Source organism: Cyanistes caeruleus, chromosome 1, assembly GCF_971803275.1.
Source record: "Cyanistes caeruleus chromosome 1, bCyaCae1.hap1.1, whole genome shotgun sequence".
In the NCBI taxonomy this organism is placed as follows: domain Eukaryota; kingdom Metazoa; phylum Chordata; class Aves; order Passeriformes; family Paridae; genus Cyanistes; species Cyanistes caeruleus.
In genome coordinates this window covers 9,041,582-9,060,462 of record NC_141701.1, presented here as the reverse complement: position 1 = coordinate 9,060,462, position 18,881 = coordinate 9,041,582, and the positions used below count along the sequence as shown (strand labels likewise).

The following is an 18,881-nucleotide window of genomic DNA, read 5'->3' as shown; positions in this document are numbered from 1 at the left end:
TCTGTCCATTGAATATAGTATATATCTAAAATCTGATTCCACTTTGGAGACCTCAGCCATTTTTTTATTATCATTATTTTTTTCAGGAGTGTGGTATTTCAGTTATAAGTCTGTAAGTTTCTTCTGGACAAAAAGCAGATATTCTTATAATTGTGGTTATTTCCTTAGTACACAAGATATACTGAGATATCATATGTTTGCATTTATTAAAATCAATTGTTTTTATACAGGGAGCTATTTGGTTTGGGTTTACCTATGGAATACCTAAAAGAATTATGCAGAGTGATAAATTTGGCTTATGGGATATGGCTTGAGGTAAAGAGAAAAGGGAGGGGAAATTTGTGCCATGTTGAGTCCAGGTACTATCCCAATCTGTAGAACTGTAGAATTGTAAAGCACTGAAAAGATCTCTAGGATCACTGAGTCCAACCACTAACCCTGCCCTCCCACCCTGCCCAACCCACCCCATCTCCAAGCACCACATCCACACATTTGTGAACACTCCCAGGGGCTGTAATTACACCACTTCCCTGGACAGCCTGTTCCAATGTGTGACCACCCTTTCAGTGAAAAACTTTTCCTAATATCAAATCTAATATCTAATATCTAATCTATCCACTGGGAAAATGTGAGGCCTTTTCCTCAGGTCCTGTCACTTGTTACCTGGGAGAAGAGATTGACCTGCAGCTGGCTACAGCCTCCTGTCAGGAGTTGTAGAGTGATAATGCTCCCCTGAACCTCCTTTATTCACATGCATTAAAAAATGGTTTCCTGAAAGCTACACTGAAAGCTGTTTGGGGCCACCCCTTTCTTTGGATATGGTTTGCATGTCCAGGTGCATCTTGGCAGAGGTGTTTTCCCAGTGATGTCTCCTGGCTGTGTGTTGAGGAACAGGCAAACTCAACAAGTTTGCTGTGAGCAGCTTTGTTGAAAACTCCCATCAGTCACTGCTGATGAAACAAAGCAGAGCAAAACAAAAACCCCAACAGCTCTAGGGAGGCACCAGGTGACTTATTCAATAAAATAATCACTGAACATGGTATGGAAAGAAATCCCTGAGAAAGCCTGGTCTGATCCAAGCATGGACTGGAACCAGGTCCCTTCAGCTGCCGGTGAACAGAGGCCTTGAATGAAAGCTGTTGGTAGCACAAGGTCAGATCCTTACTAAGCAACAGTGTGTCCTGCAAATACCAGGCAATTTGTACACCTCAGAAGAGACTTGCAAAGCACTTTGCAAAGCACAGATGAACCCACATCATATTCAGAAGGGCAGTCAGGGGAATTCATAGAGGAAAAAGCTGTTGAGATACGGAGTTTCTTGGCAGCGGTCACACATTACCATCAGTCAGTAGTTCTCTGCTATATCATGACTTGTTTCCTGAACCCTTTGGAAGCAGAAACTGTAAAGATTCATGCTCTTACCCTACCTAGCCTCCTATGAGGCTTTTCCATACAAACTTTGGGAGGCACACATGGCAGGCTCTTGCATTGACTGCACATCCATCACAACACCAAGTCTGCCTTCACAGACCAATGGGGGTCCCCAGCATCTCCAGAAGAAGAAGGCTCACACAGCCTTCACTCCTGCACTGCTCCCAGAATCACAGGATATTCTGAGTTGGAAGGGACCCACAAAGATCCAGTCCAGCTCTTACAGAGATCAATCCCACAACCATGGCATTATGTACACCGTGCTCTAACCAACTGCTAATCTAAGAGAAGCTATTTAATTTAATCTCTTAATCAATACATCAGAAATACAAAACACCAGTTAACTAACCAACATAGAAAGGATTCACAGCAGCACTAGGTTCTAAAGATGAATAATAAACAACCAGACTCTTCCTTGAATCAGAATTTAAACCCCAGTCCCTCAAAAGATGAAATATGTAGTTTGCCCCCTTGTTTACTCCACCTGAAGTGTCCTGTTGAATAATTAATAAATCAGAATGATTTTAACTATATTTCTGTCAGTTTTGTTTTAAAACCAATGGATAATAATTCTGTCAGATTATTACCCACAGCTATTGTTTAGCATGGCATTACAGACAACTCTGCAATGGTGACAGTGCACAAAACACAGGCTTTGCTTCTACCAGTCCCTGCTGGGGCAGGAGCTGGGGGCAGCTGAAAGCACAAACATGACCAGCCAACACAGCCTGCATTAAACTGCACTAATTCACTCCCCACACCTCCCAAGGCTGTGCCTCAAGCCTGGCTGTGTGGTTAGCCCAAGACCACACGGGGATTTTGTGACTTGAAGAGGAGCAGGCAGCAGGGCTTCCCTGGCTGGTGACAGCAGTCTGGTCTTGGGATCATCCTTCATCATTTCAAAGGAAATCTGGACAAAGGCAACATGGCAGAGAGGTGACCAAGAGCCCCATTATTCATACTTCTCCCTCAGCTGTCACCTCTTCCCTGTAAATCTTCAGTTCTGTACCAGGATGCATCCTTGACAGTCTGAATTCAAACCAGGACCAATGCAACAGATAACAGAATACAAATCTCTAAGTATATTTGTTCAAACTAATTCATTCCCTTTCATGTCCTTGACATTGAGATAGGGTGGAAGAAAATATGTCATTTGATGACACATTACTTTTCCCCATCTCCATCCATCGTCCCCAATGCTTATTCAATAGTTACATGACTTGAATTCATCACATCAAGGGTACAGAAAAATTGAATTAAAACACTTTGAGTCAGAAAGCATACAGATGCTCATATGTTTTCCATAGCTGAGGACATCCTGTTAGAGTTGCACTGCTGCAAATTTTGAAACATTTAAAAAAGAAAATTGCTTTACATGGGGGAAGGAAAAAGAAAAAAATATGTCTGATTTTAAACAATCCATGTTCTACATTATGCTGTTTGGAATATTTTTTAAGTTTTAGAAAGGGGAATGCTGGGTAGCAAGGAGGAAATTTCCATTAGTGTCTCCAGAAAGGGTTTTAAAAATGCTCTATAAAGCATTTCAGCACTGAAAAGCATTATTCTAGACACGTTATGCAGGGACAAATTAGACACATTCTTGGTCCACTGAGAATTTAAAATAGAGTCAAAGAACACATGTTTACAGAGGCTTTAAGAAAGGGATTTCTAATCAAATGTAGGTAGCAAAAAAACCTCAAAAAAGAGCACTAAAATCAGATTATCAGTGGGTGCAAATTGGTGGTGAGACTCCAACTATGAATTTCTGATAAATTTCAGTTGTCATTTTTACAGGTATCTGAGTGAGAGAGGGAAAGATAACTTTGATCTAATGTTTATTTAATGTCATGCGAAGCTGACCAAAGGCAGAACTCAGAAGAATACACTAACCAGAAGAAGACCAGGGAAATGGACTGGACAGGAAACAATATTTGCAATAAAGTCCTCCTCCCCATTACTCCATGGCTCTCTAACAGAGACACACAGCAGTAATAATCATCATGCAGGATTTGCCTCAATGGGCTTTACTTTGAGCCTTCTCTCCTTTGAAGAAAATGGGGATCCCACTTTTTTTTTTGTATGTTCAAGCCTTTTCCTCAGTATTGTGTCTGTGAGAAAGGGTGTCATTTAATTCTATCATTTCCAAGATGCTGACACATTATAATCATCTAAGATAGCTTCTAATTCATTTAGTATTGCATACATATAAATAGCAGAGTATCAAAGCATTCTTCTTGCATAATTTCTGATTTGTGCTACACAGAATTACTGTCAGGAGAATGCAGGTGAAAGTCTTGGCTCTGCCAGAAACAATGGCTCTTTTGCCCTTCTTTTCTGAGCTAGCACAGGAGAAAAGGTGAAAAACTTCATTTCAGCTCTCTGCAGGAAAACTGCTGTGGAGTTATGCTGTCTTTCATGATATTTGTCAGTGTGTTTCCTTTTCACAGGCTGCAAGTGAAGGAAAAGGTTGAGAAACTGAACAGGCTGGGAACCGGTGGGAGTCCCCAGCCCTTTGACCCTTTTTACTCTTCCAGCCATCCAAACAGCTGGTTAAATACCAGTTCACTCCCAGGAATAAATGGGTATTCAACCAGCTGAGTCTTTTGTCCACATCTTTGTTATTTCCAGGTAAACAGCAGCAGGGAGAGATCTGTTCTTTTCACTCATCCATGGCAACAGAAAGATAAAAGTGTCCAAAACACCGCTGTAAGCAGCTTCTCCTTCCTACAAGCACAAATTGGGGCACAGTGATCTTCTCTAAGAAAATGACATCATCATATGCTTTTAAAAAGAACTTTTCTCAAGGATCCCACTGATTTATGTGATTACCTGTCTGTAGGGAGTAGAGCATGGCCCCTGTGAAACGATCTGTGGAACCCAACTGGACCAGATGGTTGTGTGTCCATTTCAGCTGGCAGAGATCTCTTGGCCCCAGAGGATCTGGCCTTGGCAGTGACAGAACAGAGTGTGTCCCACTGACACAGGTGTGACAGCGACTCTGGATGTCACATTTGGAAATGGACTGGACCATCCACAGCAAAACCTTCGCTTCTGGAAAATGCATCACAGGGTATTTAGTGAGTGAGTATCTCCAGGACAAGGATGTCTGGAGCCACATGGCAAGAACAAACACAAGGCTCAGCAGTCTGTACAGCTGACACATATTAAATCATCAGCCTGACCTGCAAATACACCCAGGATTAATCCCTAACGGCATTTTTATCCAAGCTCTAAGTTGGCTTGGTATCAATTAATTTGGGACATATAACAAGATCACAGCAGGAGATGAAATGGCTGTATCTTCACATGCCCCAATTCTTAACTATTGAATTTTCTAATTAAAAGATGCATAAATAAAGAAGACATTCAAGAGCTTCTATGTTCTTTTAATTAGAACATACAAAGAAAGCCACACAAGAGCATCCAGAGAAATTGCAGCAATGCTTACCAAATGTGGATTCATTAAACCTTTGCTTACGGCAACTCTCCCTCTATTCATATAGATTAGGATGAAAATTATCATTATCTGTAAGTGAGAATTATAGCAAGAATATATGAAAATGTCCTAGGTTATCTCACTGGCCTTGAGAAAGGGTTATCTCACTGGCCAGAGCAGATTCCAGAATCGTAGGTCCCCTTTAGACCCCATCTCATTTCTCCTGCATGATTATCTTTGGTATCTCAGGACTTCCCATACTACACACCTGTGTTTAGGCAACTGAACCATTTCCATCAAACAGCACTGCATGCTTAGGCAATGCTGATAACTCCAGAATTTTAGGGAGTCCCTACTGGATCCTGACCAAAGATATTGATTACTGCAGACTTTTCAAAGTAAACCAAATTACATATACTTTCCAATTAGTGACAAAGGAAATCTATCATATCCCAAACAAACAGTAAATTTCAAGATAGTGTTATACCTCTCTAAGTACACTTATAATCTCCATTTGAGGAACTACTTCATTTACTTGCCTGGAAATGAAACAATTGATATGAAAAAGCTCTGTGATGTCATAAATTACATGGAGACAGTGAAAGGCTGAACAACTTCCAGCTGCCTTTTCCAAAAAAATAGAAGGAATAACATAAACCCAGCAAGTTCAAAAAGATAAAGAAAAAATGAGATCATTCATTACATGCTGTGTTTATAAGTGACTGTAGATAGAATCAATTATATAATGGGAGAGAAAACAGACGAACTTCACAAAAAAATAATCCAGAAATTACTGAGCCAAAAGTCTTAGAAAACATAGAAAAGGTCCTGGGGAAAGATCAGGATATAGTTGTCCTTAATCTCTTTCTTTGCATGCATTTCAGGTAAGCATTGGGAAGAAAATCCTGAGCTTGTAAGTATTTTCTGATAATGAAGACTCTTAGATTAGCAAAGTGCAAGTGTAATAAATGCTGCAAGTGTTCTCTGGAAACAAAGAAATACTGGTGACATTAATGACCTAAATGTGTTCTGATTTCCTTTCTCAATTATTACTCTACACAATCCACATCACAGGCTGCAAATTGGTAGGATTGAAAAAGACCTAAGACTTCCTAGTGTAAAGAAATACCATCCAAATAAAAATTTTTCCCCTTGACAGATGTCTCAGTCTCAGGCAAACTTCCTGATATTTTTGTGACCTCACAGGTGAGATTCTACACAGTGTCTCATTTTGCAGGTGACAGTAGAAGGATTGTGGGACAGGGCTGCAGCTGGGAATGAACCTGTGGGGCTCCTCTGCAAAGTCTTTTCTGCTGGCAGCCTGCTGCAGGGCTGTCCACATGAGCATGGCATTGTGCTCTCAAAGCAGAGGACAGAGATGGGCAAAAGAATTTGAGCCTCCTGCCCATCACCTGGGACTAGGCTGGTCCATAGCTCATTTTTATTCAAATCCCTTTCTTTTCCATGAGGAAAAAACAAATTCTGTCCTGACAAAAGGGAAAGGATTAGGAACTGGCTACATCATAGAGACACGTTGCTAGGTATTTCATAGTCTCTAGGACACATAGGAAGCCACAGGAATTTTGGATTTCTAAGTTTCCTTGAAATAAGCAGTTCTTGCAATAATCCAACCTCCTCATCTAGGGTTTATGAATAGTTTCATTTATATGCCTGTGCTACCACCCTGCTTGTCCAATGCAACTTCTATTTCTACCCTCTCATGTACACCCTCAGATCTACATGATCCCTCTGCTGGTGTCAAACCTTTGACACACCTAATGGAAACTTAATTCCCACAAGTCAAAGTGAAAAAGCTACCTGCTCCACTTATCCTCAGAGCTGGACTCTAAACCCCACAGGAAATGGCTACAGAGAGCAGTGTTTAAGCTGCAGGAGTCAATCACCAAATTTGTGCTTATGCAGCACCCAACACTATGGGCAGTCCTATTTCCATTCATTCCTATGTGCAACACTGTAATAGAAATAAATAATACTAATAATATTGCAACACTGAGCTTGCTGTTCCCTGCCACTACTTAATAAATTCTCATTATTATATTAAGGAAATCCAAGTGTGTGTATGTTCTGTAATTAGTTACCTCTCTGCCATGTAGCATAGCTACTCCTTACACTCTCCCTAGTGATACAGATGTTAGCAGGGGAGCTTACAAATGCATTCCCTTTAAAGGCAGACTCTATATGTTTCGCATCTTTTAATTATCCTCATTTTAAAATATATTAAATAACAGTACTTTACACATCTGGCCCTCCTATAATTTTATCTAACAGCTCCCCACACCCTCAAAAGGGAAATCTTTCACTTTAATTGCATATTTGAGCTTATTTTTGGAGAGGCAGACAGCTATTTATTAATTGAGCTATTTCCTCTCAGAGACAAAGCAGTCCAGCATTCACTGAGTAAAGTGTAGGGTAGCTGCTGCCACTGTCTGTGACACATTTAGTTTTCCAGAAATCTATATTCTTCAAATTCCCCAATGTAAGTCTAGAGCCTCTCTACCAGCATTAGCCTGATGATGGAGAATAGGATTACTGGTACAAAAAAAAGTCATGTTTGGTCTCTGATTTCTACTCTTGTAGCTCCTGCAGCTAGGCTTATCATCACACGCAGTGAGATGTATGCCTATTTATCAGTAAAGAAATAAAGAGTCTGACAACGTTGGAAAATCTGGTGTGCTATAAAATACCTGGCAATGCAAAGCATGATTATGTATGCAAGCAACTCCTAAAAATACCATAGCTCTTAACAGGGGGCTCATTACCTAGACAGATGAAGTAGGTTTTTCCCAAGACAACCAACATCTATATTAAAGGAAAGAAATTAATTCTGCTTATTTTGACTAAAGAGAGGGGAGGGAAGAGGGAAGTGAAGAGCAGCCAGGAAAAGAGACACTAGATAAAAGGAACGAAACAGCCCCTGGTGAGAAAATTGCCTCATTAGGTGTCATAGGCTTATTGGTGCCTGTATGATGTCTGTATCTGAAACCCCTGCCAATAAGCCTGCAGTACTCAGAGTTTTGTACATTATTGACTGATTTCCTGACAGATGACATCAACCATCTGTGTCCCCATGAGGCCACTCTGCCCAGGTGTGTTTCTCACAGCCTCTTCTAGAGAACTGGCTGAATTGGGTGTCAGTCAGAAGCTCCTGAATTGGAGCAGAAGCCCAGAGAAGCACCACAGGCTGATGTGATGGAGCCCAGCATGGCCAGAAATGTTCTTAGCAGAAGGAGCACTGCCCTGCACACTGCCACAAGGTCATGAGTCGTTTCCTAGGCAAAACCAGACACTGCTGCAGACAAAAATAATCTCTGTCTTTAAATCTGGGCAATCCTTCCCCGTGGCTTCCCTAGGCTTTTGCACTTGCTTTTGGCCAGGCTTGACAGTGTATTGCCCTTGAGGAATTCATACCTGCTCTGCTACCAGAAGTGAGCAGCTGGTCTTCCACAAGGAGGGACTGCCAGCAAACAAAAGGATTTTCCAGAATGTCCCACTAAAATGACTTTTGGCAGGAAAATGAGAATCTTTCACAATGGAGCCATTTTCAAGGGATGTCTGTACCAATTTCAACAGAAACAAAACATTTGATTAAAATAAAAAAGGCAGAGAGAGACAGCACAAAGAGATTGGATTATAAGCCCCCTCCAGCAGCCAGGCTCCCCCTGGCCTCTCCAGCTTCTTGTGGGAATTGCTCCACTTTGCATAACTAATCACTGCTAACCTAGAGAAGAGAGACATGCTGTGCCTTTGTTACCATGGCCTCTTTCGTTCCCCATCCACCTGTGACATGATCCCACAGCTCCCACATGTAGCTTAGGGCAATTTCCACCCTCCTTCTGTGGCTCTTTTTCATCTAAGAAAATAAAGCTTCAAGGTCAGGTCTTTGATTTGAACCAGATAGACCAGAAGGGAGAATTTCAAGTCCTGTCTACCATCGTTGTCCCATCACCTGAGAAAATTCCCTCTTTAAAAAGTTCCTTAGCTGTTGTAAGAGGCAGGGAATTCTGGCTTCCCACAGACTTTTCCAGATGGGAAATCACTTCAGTAATATCTTTAATTTCTTCTAGAATTACGTTAGCAATTAGATTGCAGTCTGACTTCAGAATCACAGTGTCCTTTCCAACATTTCATCACTTTGCATGAACATAATCACATGTTTTATGCTAGTAATAGACACAATTTCTTTTTATTTAACAAATTGCATGAAAATTAAACAGTTTCTTGATTTCTTTTCTCCTCATGACAGCAAAACATCTCAAAGAGCAAGAATTTTCTTTAAAAAACTTCTACTGTTGACCAATGACGTTACAGCTTTTGGTCTGGGAAGATGTATTTGTATGAAAGGGCTCTGAGCTTTGGCTCCTCCTCTGAGTAGCTTTAATCTCTGGTGTATGGACAACACAGAGGATCTCTTCAGTAAATCTAAGGTTTCCTAGAAAAGCTGGATTTACTGGACACTCAGTGCACATTGTTTGCATTATACATGCAACAGTGGTTCTGGTTTTTCAGGAGCAAAAAATGATGGGTTAACCTTGTCCTTCAGGGTATTCTGGAGTGAGGCAGAGAGCAGACAGAGAAATTAACAGTTTCAGTGGTGGTAACCAGCTCCTCACGTCCCTTTTCTCATGTTGCAGGATATAAAATTATCACAAGGTAAGGATGGGACCAAAAAAGCTGCCTGGATGTAGAGAACCACCCTTTAAATACTGTTCTTTGCTGCTGCACAACTTTTTCTTATGGGACACTCCCCTATCCTTTAACCAGGTCTGTTGTCCATTGCAACAAGCTGGTCCAAGCAAACCAGAGAACAGCCCCATCATAACAATGCTCACAGACATTTCCCTAAAACCTGCCTAAATCTTCACTTCAGTAATTCCAGCCCATTACAGATAATTATAGCACCTTATACCATCCTCTGTAATTCCCCTTCCTTCTTGCTGTTTACACTTCTCAGGGATGTGTGGGTTGCCCACAGCAAGAACTTCATTCTGGCTCATTAACATTTAAAACCTCCAGCAAAATGTTTACAAGGTTACCTTTCTTTCAAGCCAACCTAATGCATGAATTTTTCTGTGTGGCTAGATATTGCAATAATTTAAAAATACACACACTGACAGGAAAATGGAAGACTATAATAAAAGGAAATATAAGTGTTTCCAGTATTGCTAAAATGAAGCAAAGGTTTTCGGTATTTTTATCTCTGAATTAGCTGGAGTAACTGCTATCTTAAAACTTAGTTTATGCAGCATCAAATAAAGGGACAAGGGTGCATTCTGGTCTGTGATATGGGTTTGCTGTGGTCAAGTTACATTCAGTATGAAGAATCAAGTTCAAATTGTGATATACACTGATCATTTTATAAAAAGATACGAGATACTCTGTCTGCTCCATTCATCCTACTTGTCTGTGTGTTTCCTAATCTGGTGCAGTCATAAACTCCTCTTGTCTTAGTTATGCAGTTTGCTAGCAAGGATATTCTGGAACAAAAGAAAAGCCCCACTGAACACTCTACAGGAGACACCCAAATTCTCTGTTTCAAGCTCTCACATCAAAAATTAAAAATAATTCTGAAACCAGAAGCTTTTTTCCATACAGATACTGTCCTGCTTTCCATAAATCCTTGAATGTTTTATGCTGCACAGGTGTTCAGCTGTAAGATGAGAGTGCAACAGGACACCTGCACAGAGCAGACCTGTGCCAGCAGCTACAGCTGGCAGATGCCCACAGCTCATCAGATGTTGCTTGCTGGGGCAGTAGTGAAAGGAAGGAGAAAGTTTCCACATTTGCCAAGGAAATCAAACTGAGTGAAACAAATAAACTGGGTCAGCCAAGAAAAGAAACAAGCACATGAAGGTGAGCCATGGTCCACAGGATGCTGAAGATGTCTGTTATCTGTTCAGTCAGCCAAAACCCTTCTAGCCTGGACACCACTGGTCTGCACCTGGATTGCATGAGCTGCTGATCTGCTTGCCTGTCAGTGGTAAAAAGTAGTCTTATTTTTGGAGACCACAATTCAGTAGTTCAGCTTTTACTCTAATTTGCTGCATTTGCAGCAGACTTTTGTAAAAGCCTTTTGTGTGTCTGTCTTAAAATGTGGAAAAGAGGGGCTATTTTTCTAATTCAAATAGACACCGTGCAAGGTGTGTGGAGGAGTACAAATAAATGATGCCAAGGACTCAATTAATTTTCCCACATATGGGTGCCAGGTGCCACTGGAGATGTCCAAGGGAGATCATATGATCCAGAGAGCTGCAGGACTGGCTGATTGAAGCACAGGATCAGGGTGTTCCAAAGGGGCAAATTGGGGGTAGCCACGATGCCCTAGAGCATCTCACATGGTCCATATGGCTGAAAGTGATGCGGAGGGAGGAGATCACCTCATCTATCTATAAATGTCTGTATCTGAGCAAACTGCCTTGGCTTTTTTTTTTTTTAAGACTGTGAAGAGAAGCAGGTGCATGTAGATCACAGCTTTCACAGCTTCTCTGCCCTATTTTAGGGTGAGAGAAATATTCCCCAAAAGACCTGTTTCTCTTCATTGATTAGACGAGAAGCTCAGATGTGGGGTAACCTAGCTAAAACTGGAATTTCTCAACTGCAAGAGCGTAATGTCATCTGAGCAGTATTTTCCAGGGATGGCCATAAAGGTGAAGGCTCCTTTTTATGTTCCCCTTCTAGCTGAAGAAAGGCTTGTGGAGACACAAGCTCAAGGTGTCACATTTGTCAGAGTAGATGCCTAGATGAATCCTGCCTTTGCATTCACTCAGATGAATACTGCCTTAGGCTTGGGCTAAGCCTGGGGCAAGAAAATAGTGCCAAGAGGAATAAAGATTTGCAAGGGAAGAAGTACTGCTGGAGTGTCTGAGGTCCAGCATTATAAATTAAAGGAGTGAGTGTTCTCACTCTGTAGTTCTAAGTGGTATGTGAGCTCATCCATACTCTTTAGGGTGGGAAGCTTATGAGAAGGAAAAAAGGACAGGAAAAAAAGACAGGAAACTCACAAGCAAAGTGAAGTTTGGCTGCTCTTGAATGTCTGTGTTCTCACCCTTCCAAAGGTTTGGGTGAAAGTTCAGAGTAAATCAGCTTTCTTAATGAATCATTTAGTACTTACAAAATAGTAAAATATCTCACAGCATTAACTTAGCAGTGACTAATGCTCTATAAAAGATTTTTTCATGTATGGATATCTCATGGAATATTTATTATAGCCCCACAAGTTGCTGGGTCATCACTTTTATGATGAACCTCCAGAGTCTCTCATCACAGATGGGTATAAATCAGGAATACTGTCAAAAGGAGGGCCATAATCCATTCCTCCCTGTGTGGGAGGGTTACAATGTTATTAAAATATTAAGTGTGTAATATTTCACAGTCGGGAACTTGGAAAATTAGCCTTGAGTCTTCATCAAGAATTTAGTGATGAGGAAGTGTCCACTTCATTTCACTTACAAAGAAAAGGAATGAATTTCCTTTCATTAAGGCTCCTAGTCTGGAGTGTTGCTGCATTCTCACTGTGGAGGTTTAGTTGGAGAAGTTTAAACTGAAACTCAGTAGTTAATTGCACACACTCCCCTGGTTTACTCCCCAGGGTTTACTAGAGAGGAGAATCATAACACTCCTACTCCAGCATGACTCCTGGGCAGCAGAGATCAATGTAAAGACACACATGTGAGGCTCACATCAGCCTTTCTAGTTGAGGGTTTCCTTGGAAAACTTGCAGTTGTACCATGCCTCAGTTTCCCTACATGTTGTATGAGAAAACACAGAAAAAAAATTGAGGTCTAGGGTTCATTGCATAACTTCTCAAGGTTTTCTGTCACCTGGATATACAGGCAATTTTTTTTGTCTGTGTAAATATTAATTTCTGAGATACTTAAAATTCAAACTTTCTCTGTTTTTCAACTAAAGGAATTCCCATATCTCAGAAGAGTGGTCCTGAAACTATTGGCCTTGATAGAGTTCAGGAAGTCAGGTAAGAATCTCTACAATTAGATAATTTCTCAGTGAAGTGTTAATTCAGTCCAGTTCAGAGGATGATGCAGATTTACCCACTCACCATCCCAAAAAGTAGGCTGGGAGCATGTGTCATCCCAAAATTTTTCTTGGCCTCCTAGTTATATACAAGATGAACTGTGTTGTAAAATGATTTCCTGTGACCTCTCCCCTTATAAATCAATTTTATGAACAGTTTTCCTGCCAAACTCAGATCAGCAGCAGCAGCAGAAGATATTCAGAGCTAGAGGGAGTCACTTGGTCATGGCTGTTACCAGCTCTCAGGTTAAAGGGAATAGTGATGCTCTTTCCTTCCACTCTGACTGAGGCATCCTGGCTCTCTTCCTTGATTTCTCAAGAATGACTGTCAAGTGAGGGGACTATGGGGCTGTCATTTCCTGGAGCTGCCCCCAGACAGTGGGGCCAGCTTTGCAGCACTTCCCCCATCTACTCCTGGCTAAGAGGGGCAGTGAGAGCTCAGGTGCCACCCAGCTCCAGACAGATTCCTCAATGGAAACATCTCCAGCAGAGGAGTCTGGCTGGGAGCAACCTGCAGAAACCCAGCACAGCTGAGGGAGGCTGGAAGGGGCTCAGCTCACCCACTCTGCTGTGCCAGCCCCACAGAGATGCTCCTGGAATTTCAGGTACCTTTAGGGGTCTGTGTGGGCACAATTCAGACCTGGGTCTCTGCTCAGTATGGGAGTGTAGACACCAAGAGCACACTACAGGCATCCAAATGTCTGCTTTTGAAGCTGAATCATTGCCCTGGGGCTCAGTTCATGTGCCTAAATACAGGCTGCTAGTGCCATCTAGATGCTCTGAAGAATGTCTGAGGACCTTTGAGAATGCCACATCCTTCTGGACAGTCAGTGGAGGTCAGGCTGGATACCTCAAGGTAGCTCTTGTGGCTCAGAGATGAATGGTACCCCCAGCATGTTTGGTAAGTGGAGTCAACACTAAAGCCAGTTGCAGAGCTATTCCTAAGTTTTCTTTGTGACAGATTTGAGCCCTTTCATGTTTTAGGCACTGTGAATTTAGTTACATGTATTCGCATATAAAGAATTCATTTATTCTCCACAGGAGAAGTTGAAAGCACTAGTCTGTGCACAACAGATTGGTAAAAATGAACTATTTCCTTTGGGTGTAAAAAAAAAAAATACCTTCATTAGAAATCAAAAAGGTTTCCAAAAAAATGTTAAACTAATAACATCCCTTTTCCCTCATCATGTCTCTTTTCTTTGTCTCGCCCTTTCTTTTTCAGTGATGAAAAGGAACCAAAAAGAACAGGAAACAGATGCTGGGATCACAGGAGAAACCACAGAGCTGCTGATAAAATGAGGAGGGGAAACTGTGGGAAGCAAATGCTTCTCTAAACCCTTCAGATCAATCACAACAACAAAAGTTTCCTTCCAGAGCCCACTGAATTCACAGCAGTGACTTCACCTGTCGGCTTGCTTTGTGAAAATAATTTTTTCAAGAAAGTTTCAGCTACTTTAAGGCTCAGCTAAAACAACATTCAGCCAAACTGATCTCTACCAACCACCTAAATGTGATTTCCAGTGTCAAAGGCAGCTCTACCTTTTGCTACAGAAGTCATTTGGTCACAGCTATTATTTATGGACATTGCAGCAAACCAGAAAGGGACTGTCCATTAAACAGGCAGCTCCCAAATAATGGCTTTCACAGTCATGGCAGCACAGATGCCAGTTGTGGGTTGTCAGCCACTGGTCCACAAAGCACTCATGACTTTATAGCCAGTGAGCTCTATCAGGCTGCTTTCTCCAGCTTAGCACCAAGACTTCTCTACCTCCCTTTGGTATCTTCAAGGAAAAAACATATCCTTGAATATATCACAAATACATCAGCAGGTGAAGCTCATTTAAAGAACTTAATAGCAAGGAAAATTATTTACAGCCATTTTTGAAGCTTTCCACCAGCTGGCAAGTACCAAAACAGTACCAAGCCACAGTACACACATCCAAAGGCAGGATGCTCACATTTTTGTTGCAAACTTCATTTTCTTCTAGTTTGTCACAGGAAAGCTTCCATACTCCAGTGTTTTTGTTCTGCAAATGCCCATTGCATTGCAGATTGCATGTCTGCTCTCTGCTCTGAGGGAACATGGATGTGAGGGAGGTTAAGGACCTGCTACCACATCCTGTGGTTTCTCAGAGATCTCTGGTAACAGAACCTGGAGTCTCAAAACTTGGTCTCTGTTTCCAGCCTCTCTACAAAGGCATCTGATCAGAGGTCACTATGCACTTAATTAGTCACTTAAAAGGGGAAAATACCTCAGTATATACTGAAACATACAAGAGGAAATATGTATGAGTAATAGAGACCTAATGTAAAATGAACGTGGGAGTGCCAGTAAAAGGCAAAACAAACTCTGATGCTATCAATTAGCAATTAGCAATAACCACAAGCCAAGAAAGAAATACATAAATGAAGTTGTTGGCTATTTGTTAGTTCAGAAAATGCCACATCCCCTCACAAGGCTTTCTCCTTAGAGTCATTAGTTTTCCCTTTGCAAACAAATGAGTGATGAGGCAGACTGAAAAACATTGTGTTCCATTCAAGAACAAGTGGTTGGAATTTACAATTAGGCTAGGTGAAGGGGAGAAATGAACATTGCTGACAGGAGGGCTACTCCTAAGTTAAGGAGTGGAGAACACAACACATAGCTTCTTCTTGAGATCTAGCAAGGCCTTGGTCCAGAGAAAAACAAAACCGGGACTATAATAAACAAAATTATTTAGTTCAGATCTAGATAGGAAATGAAGCAATGCACTTGCAGAAGCATTTTTTACCTAATTCATGCTGAAGTTTTCAGAATCTGTGTCCACTTCTTTCCCCAAGATCCATAGTCTTGATCCTGCAAATAAGAATTGCCTTGATCTGACTGCACTTAGTAATGACTCCTAAAAGTCTAGTTCTTCTGATGTGTTTTGAAAAACTAGTATTAAGTCAGTCTTAAATTGTGTTTCATGTCCACTTCTTTCAGGAATTAGTTAATTCACAGGTTATTAGAATTTACTGCTCATTATTTGGGAACTATTTACTTAAGGTACAGTCCCTGTCCCTGGTTATAATATAAAGGGCTTCTATAGCCAACAATGGATCTGCCTTTGACACTGGAAGTCACATCCATGATTTCTGATTTGTCTCAAACATGCAAAAAGTTTCAGACTCAGATCTCATGTTCCTCCTTCTGATTTCTCAGTAGCACACAACCTGGCCAATAAATTTCTTTGAAACATTTTGGTTAAAAAACCCCAAACAACTAACAAAACAAACAAGACAAAAAAAGAAAACCAAAACAAAAAAATAGAAGATAAAAATTACTACTCAGAGAAGTTACTTTATTGTGAGAAAAACCCAAAGTTTCTCAAATAAAGGCACTTTTACACAAAGGCAGTGAATCTAAAGGAAAACACTGTGTCTGGATCTCTGCATAACAAATAATGGATTTGTTCTTTGTTCAAAAATCCTTTGTCCTGCAATGACTTTAATTCTCAGAAAGAGAGCTGAGTTTATATTATACTAAATTTAAAAGCTATAAAATCAGATGTTCCCTGATGTACTTTCTGTATGTTATCCCAAGTCAGGTTTAATTGGCTGTGAATATAGCAGTGTGACAAAACCTGCACTATATTATGTCATAGTAATCCTTCTGTGAGAAAATAAATATTGTGCTGCTGTTAAAGAGGATCTTATTCATGGAAATAAAAACAACCAATAAAACATTCTCAGCCATGCATACAATTTAAGAACTCCTTGAATTTACTAATGAAAAAGAGTAGACTATCATAATACAACTTATGCTTCAATTTCATCAGACCTTTTCTTTAAACTACAGAGATTAAGCTCAGCAGAACCTCTGGAATTCTGCTACCTCAGAAGTAGTGTTTGTCTCTGGTCTCAGTGTACAGGTACATGCCTCAGGATATTTCTGCTAGCCAGGAGGAGAAGAACACAGGGCTGGCAGGAATTCCTTGGGACAGCACAGCACAAGAAGTCCACAGCTGATTGTCTCCTACTTACTGTTTTCTGCCACCTACATCTGCTCATGAGAACGACCTGCTTCTTCCAAAGAGACTGAGGTGCAGCTGCTAGGAAGTTTTCTGCCAAAATCTCATTTTTATGTCAAACTGGGTTTCAATCTACCAAGGAGACATTCTTCCCAATGTTCTCAATTTCTGCCACTTTGGGACTGAAAAATTTTCGGGTTTGGAGGAAAAAAAAAAGTTTATTTTGGTTGGCAGAAGTCACTACCCTGCTTTTTTCCATACAATAGACTCTGAGCCACTCAGGAGATTCTGGTGACAGTGTCATCTTGTCTGCACCACAATTACTCTCAGTGAGTCCCCAAATTCTGGCTGGGACCCAAAGAGGTAAAAGTAAGTTATACCCAAAAAAATCAATGAAAGACTCAATGACAGAACCAGGTTTTTTGATTCCAGTTCTTTTCCAGATCACTTTTGTCCTAATAATCTTCCAGATGATTTCCTAATAAGCACAGCAGTGCTTATGTGTGGACATTTGAAGATTGTGCTGTCTAAACTGACATTATAATATAATCCCATGGTTGGAACACTAATACTCTTAATTAGCTTCTAAAAAGTAACTCTTATCTGTAGCAAGCCCATTTGCACAATTTAAAGTCAGGCTCTCTCTAATGAGACCACCATCCACAGTTGCACAGACTGAAAATCTGCTTTTGATACTGTATTTTCTCCAAGTCCATAACCCTAATCATTCTAATAAATATGATTTGTGTTCAGACCATCAATTTATTATTCTGCAGGATGCTTCTTCTGCTTCTGTGCTGTTCTGGTTTTATTTGTTGAATTTACTTTGGAGCAAAGGTCCAACATAAATAAATAACATGAAATACAGTGTTCCTCTCTTATTAGATTTTTGGCCCTCTGGAACTCAAAAAATAAAATTATATTATTATTACATTTCTTATCTTTCTAATGGTTTATTAAGCCAAGCAAAGGAATATGTAGGAACAAACTTCTCTCGATGTTTAGACATGTCCTGCAAAAAAGAAAAACAAAGCATCCAGCAATATAACATAAAGACTTAAAATCACCTCAGTGGAACTGCCTACCTCTGTAATCTAGGACAGTTGTCAGGGAAAGGTTCTGCTTAACTTTAATTCTCATTTTCTCTTCCCTGCTTTGACTACTGGTCATGTTTGGCTTGTGAGATTCCCTGGGATGATGACTGTGTTATATGTTTTACTTTGTTTTCACACTGGCCAGTAGATCAGGTCTTTATCCTTGAGAAAGGTCACTGGGCACAACTGCAATGAATCCAAACATCACTGTCAAGCATCCTAAAGTCATTTTCCTCTCTGCCATAGGCAGCTCTTCCTGTCTCTAATTTGAAAATAGGAACAGAGGGTAATGTAATAAAACTGCCTGTATGAAACATCTTACGTGCCTTACAAGGAATGATAGAAGTTGATTCCATATTTCCTGATTTTTTCATGTTGGCCTTATTCCATACTGGGGATGGCAAGCTGTCCTTCTGGTACACCAGAATTTGCCCACATGACTACCCTTTCCCAGAAGGGTTTTCTCAGGTTTCTGTCTCAGCTGATTTGGAAAAGAACTTGACAGGTGAGATTCAGGGATTAAAATCCTTTTGGAAAGTTACCCACAGTGAATTTCTCAGAATCACAGAATGGGCTGGGTTGGAAAGGACTTTAAAGACCACCTAGTTCCAAGCCCCTGCCTTCCACTAAACCAGGTTGCTCAAATGCCCATCCAACCTGGCCTTAAACACTTCCAGGGATGGGACACTTAAGTTGCTGCAGCTGCAAATAGGGGTTTTTTTATGTGCTTACAGCATTTGCACCCAATTCACCTGCACTAAAATGGAGACTTTAGCACAGTGATTTCCTCTTAGAGCTCAAGAAAGGTCACTGTAGACAAACACAGAACTATTTTATGCTACCACAAGCTTGCCCAGAGCTCTTAAATGGTCCAGAAAA

General features: G+C 40.8%; 1 protein-coding gene and 1 long non-coding RNA gene across 3 annotated transcripts in view; both read right to left on the bottom strand.

The window, feature by feature from the left end:
* KCNQ3 (potassium voltage-gated channel subfamily Q member 3) overlaps window positions 1-18,881 on the bottom strand; it is a 190,552-nt gene that overhangs the window by 122,526 nt on the left and 49,145 nt on the right. The gene's annotated exons all lie outside the window — the stretch shown is intronic.
* Window positions 4,031-4,482, bottom strand: LOC111925143 (uncharacterized). Its single transcript, XR_002862073.2, has 2 exons — window positions 4,261-4,482; window positions 4,031-4,155 (listed from the first exon to the last, which is right to left on the bottom strand). It is a non-coding gene; the product is annotated as an uncharacterized LOC111925143 (long non-coding RNA).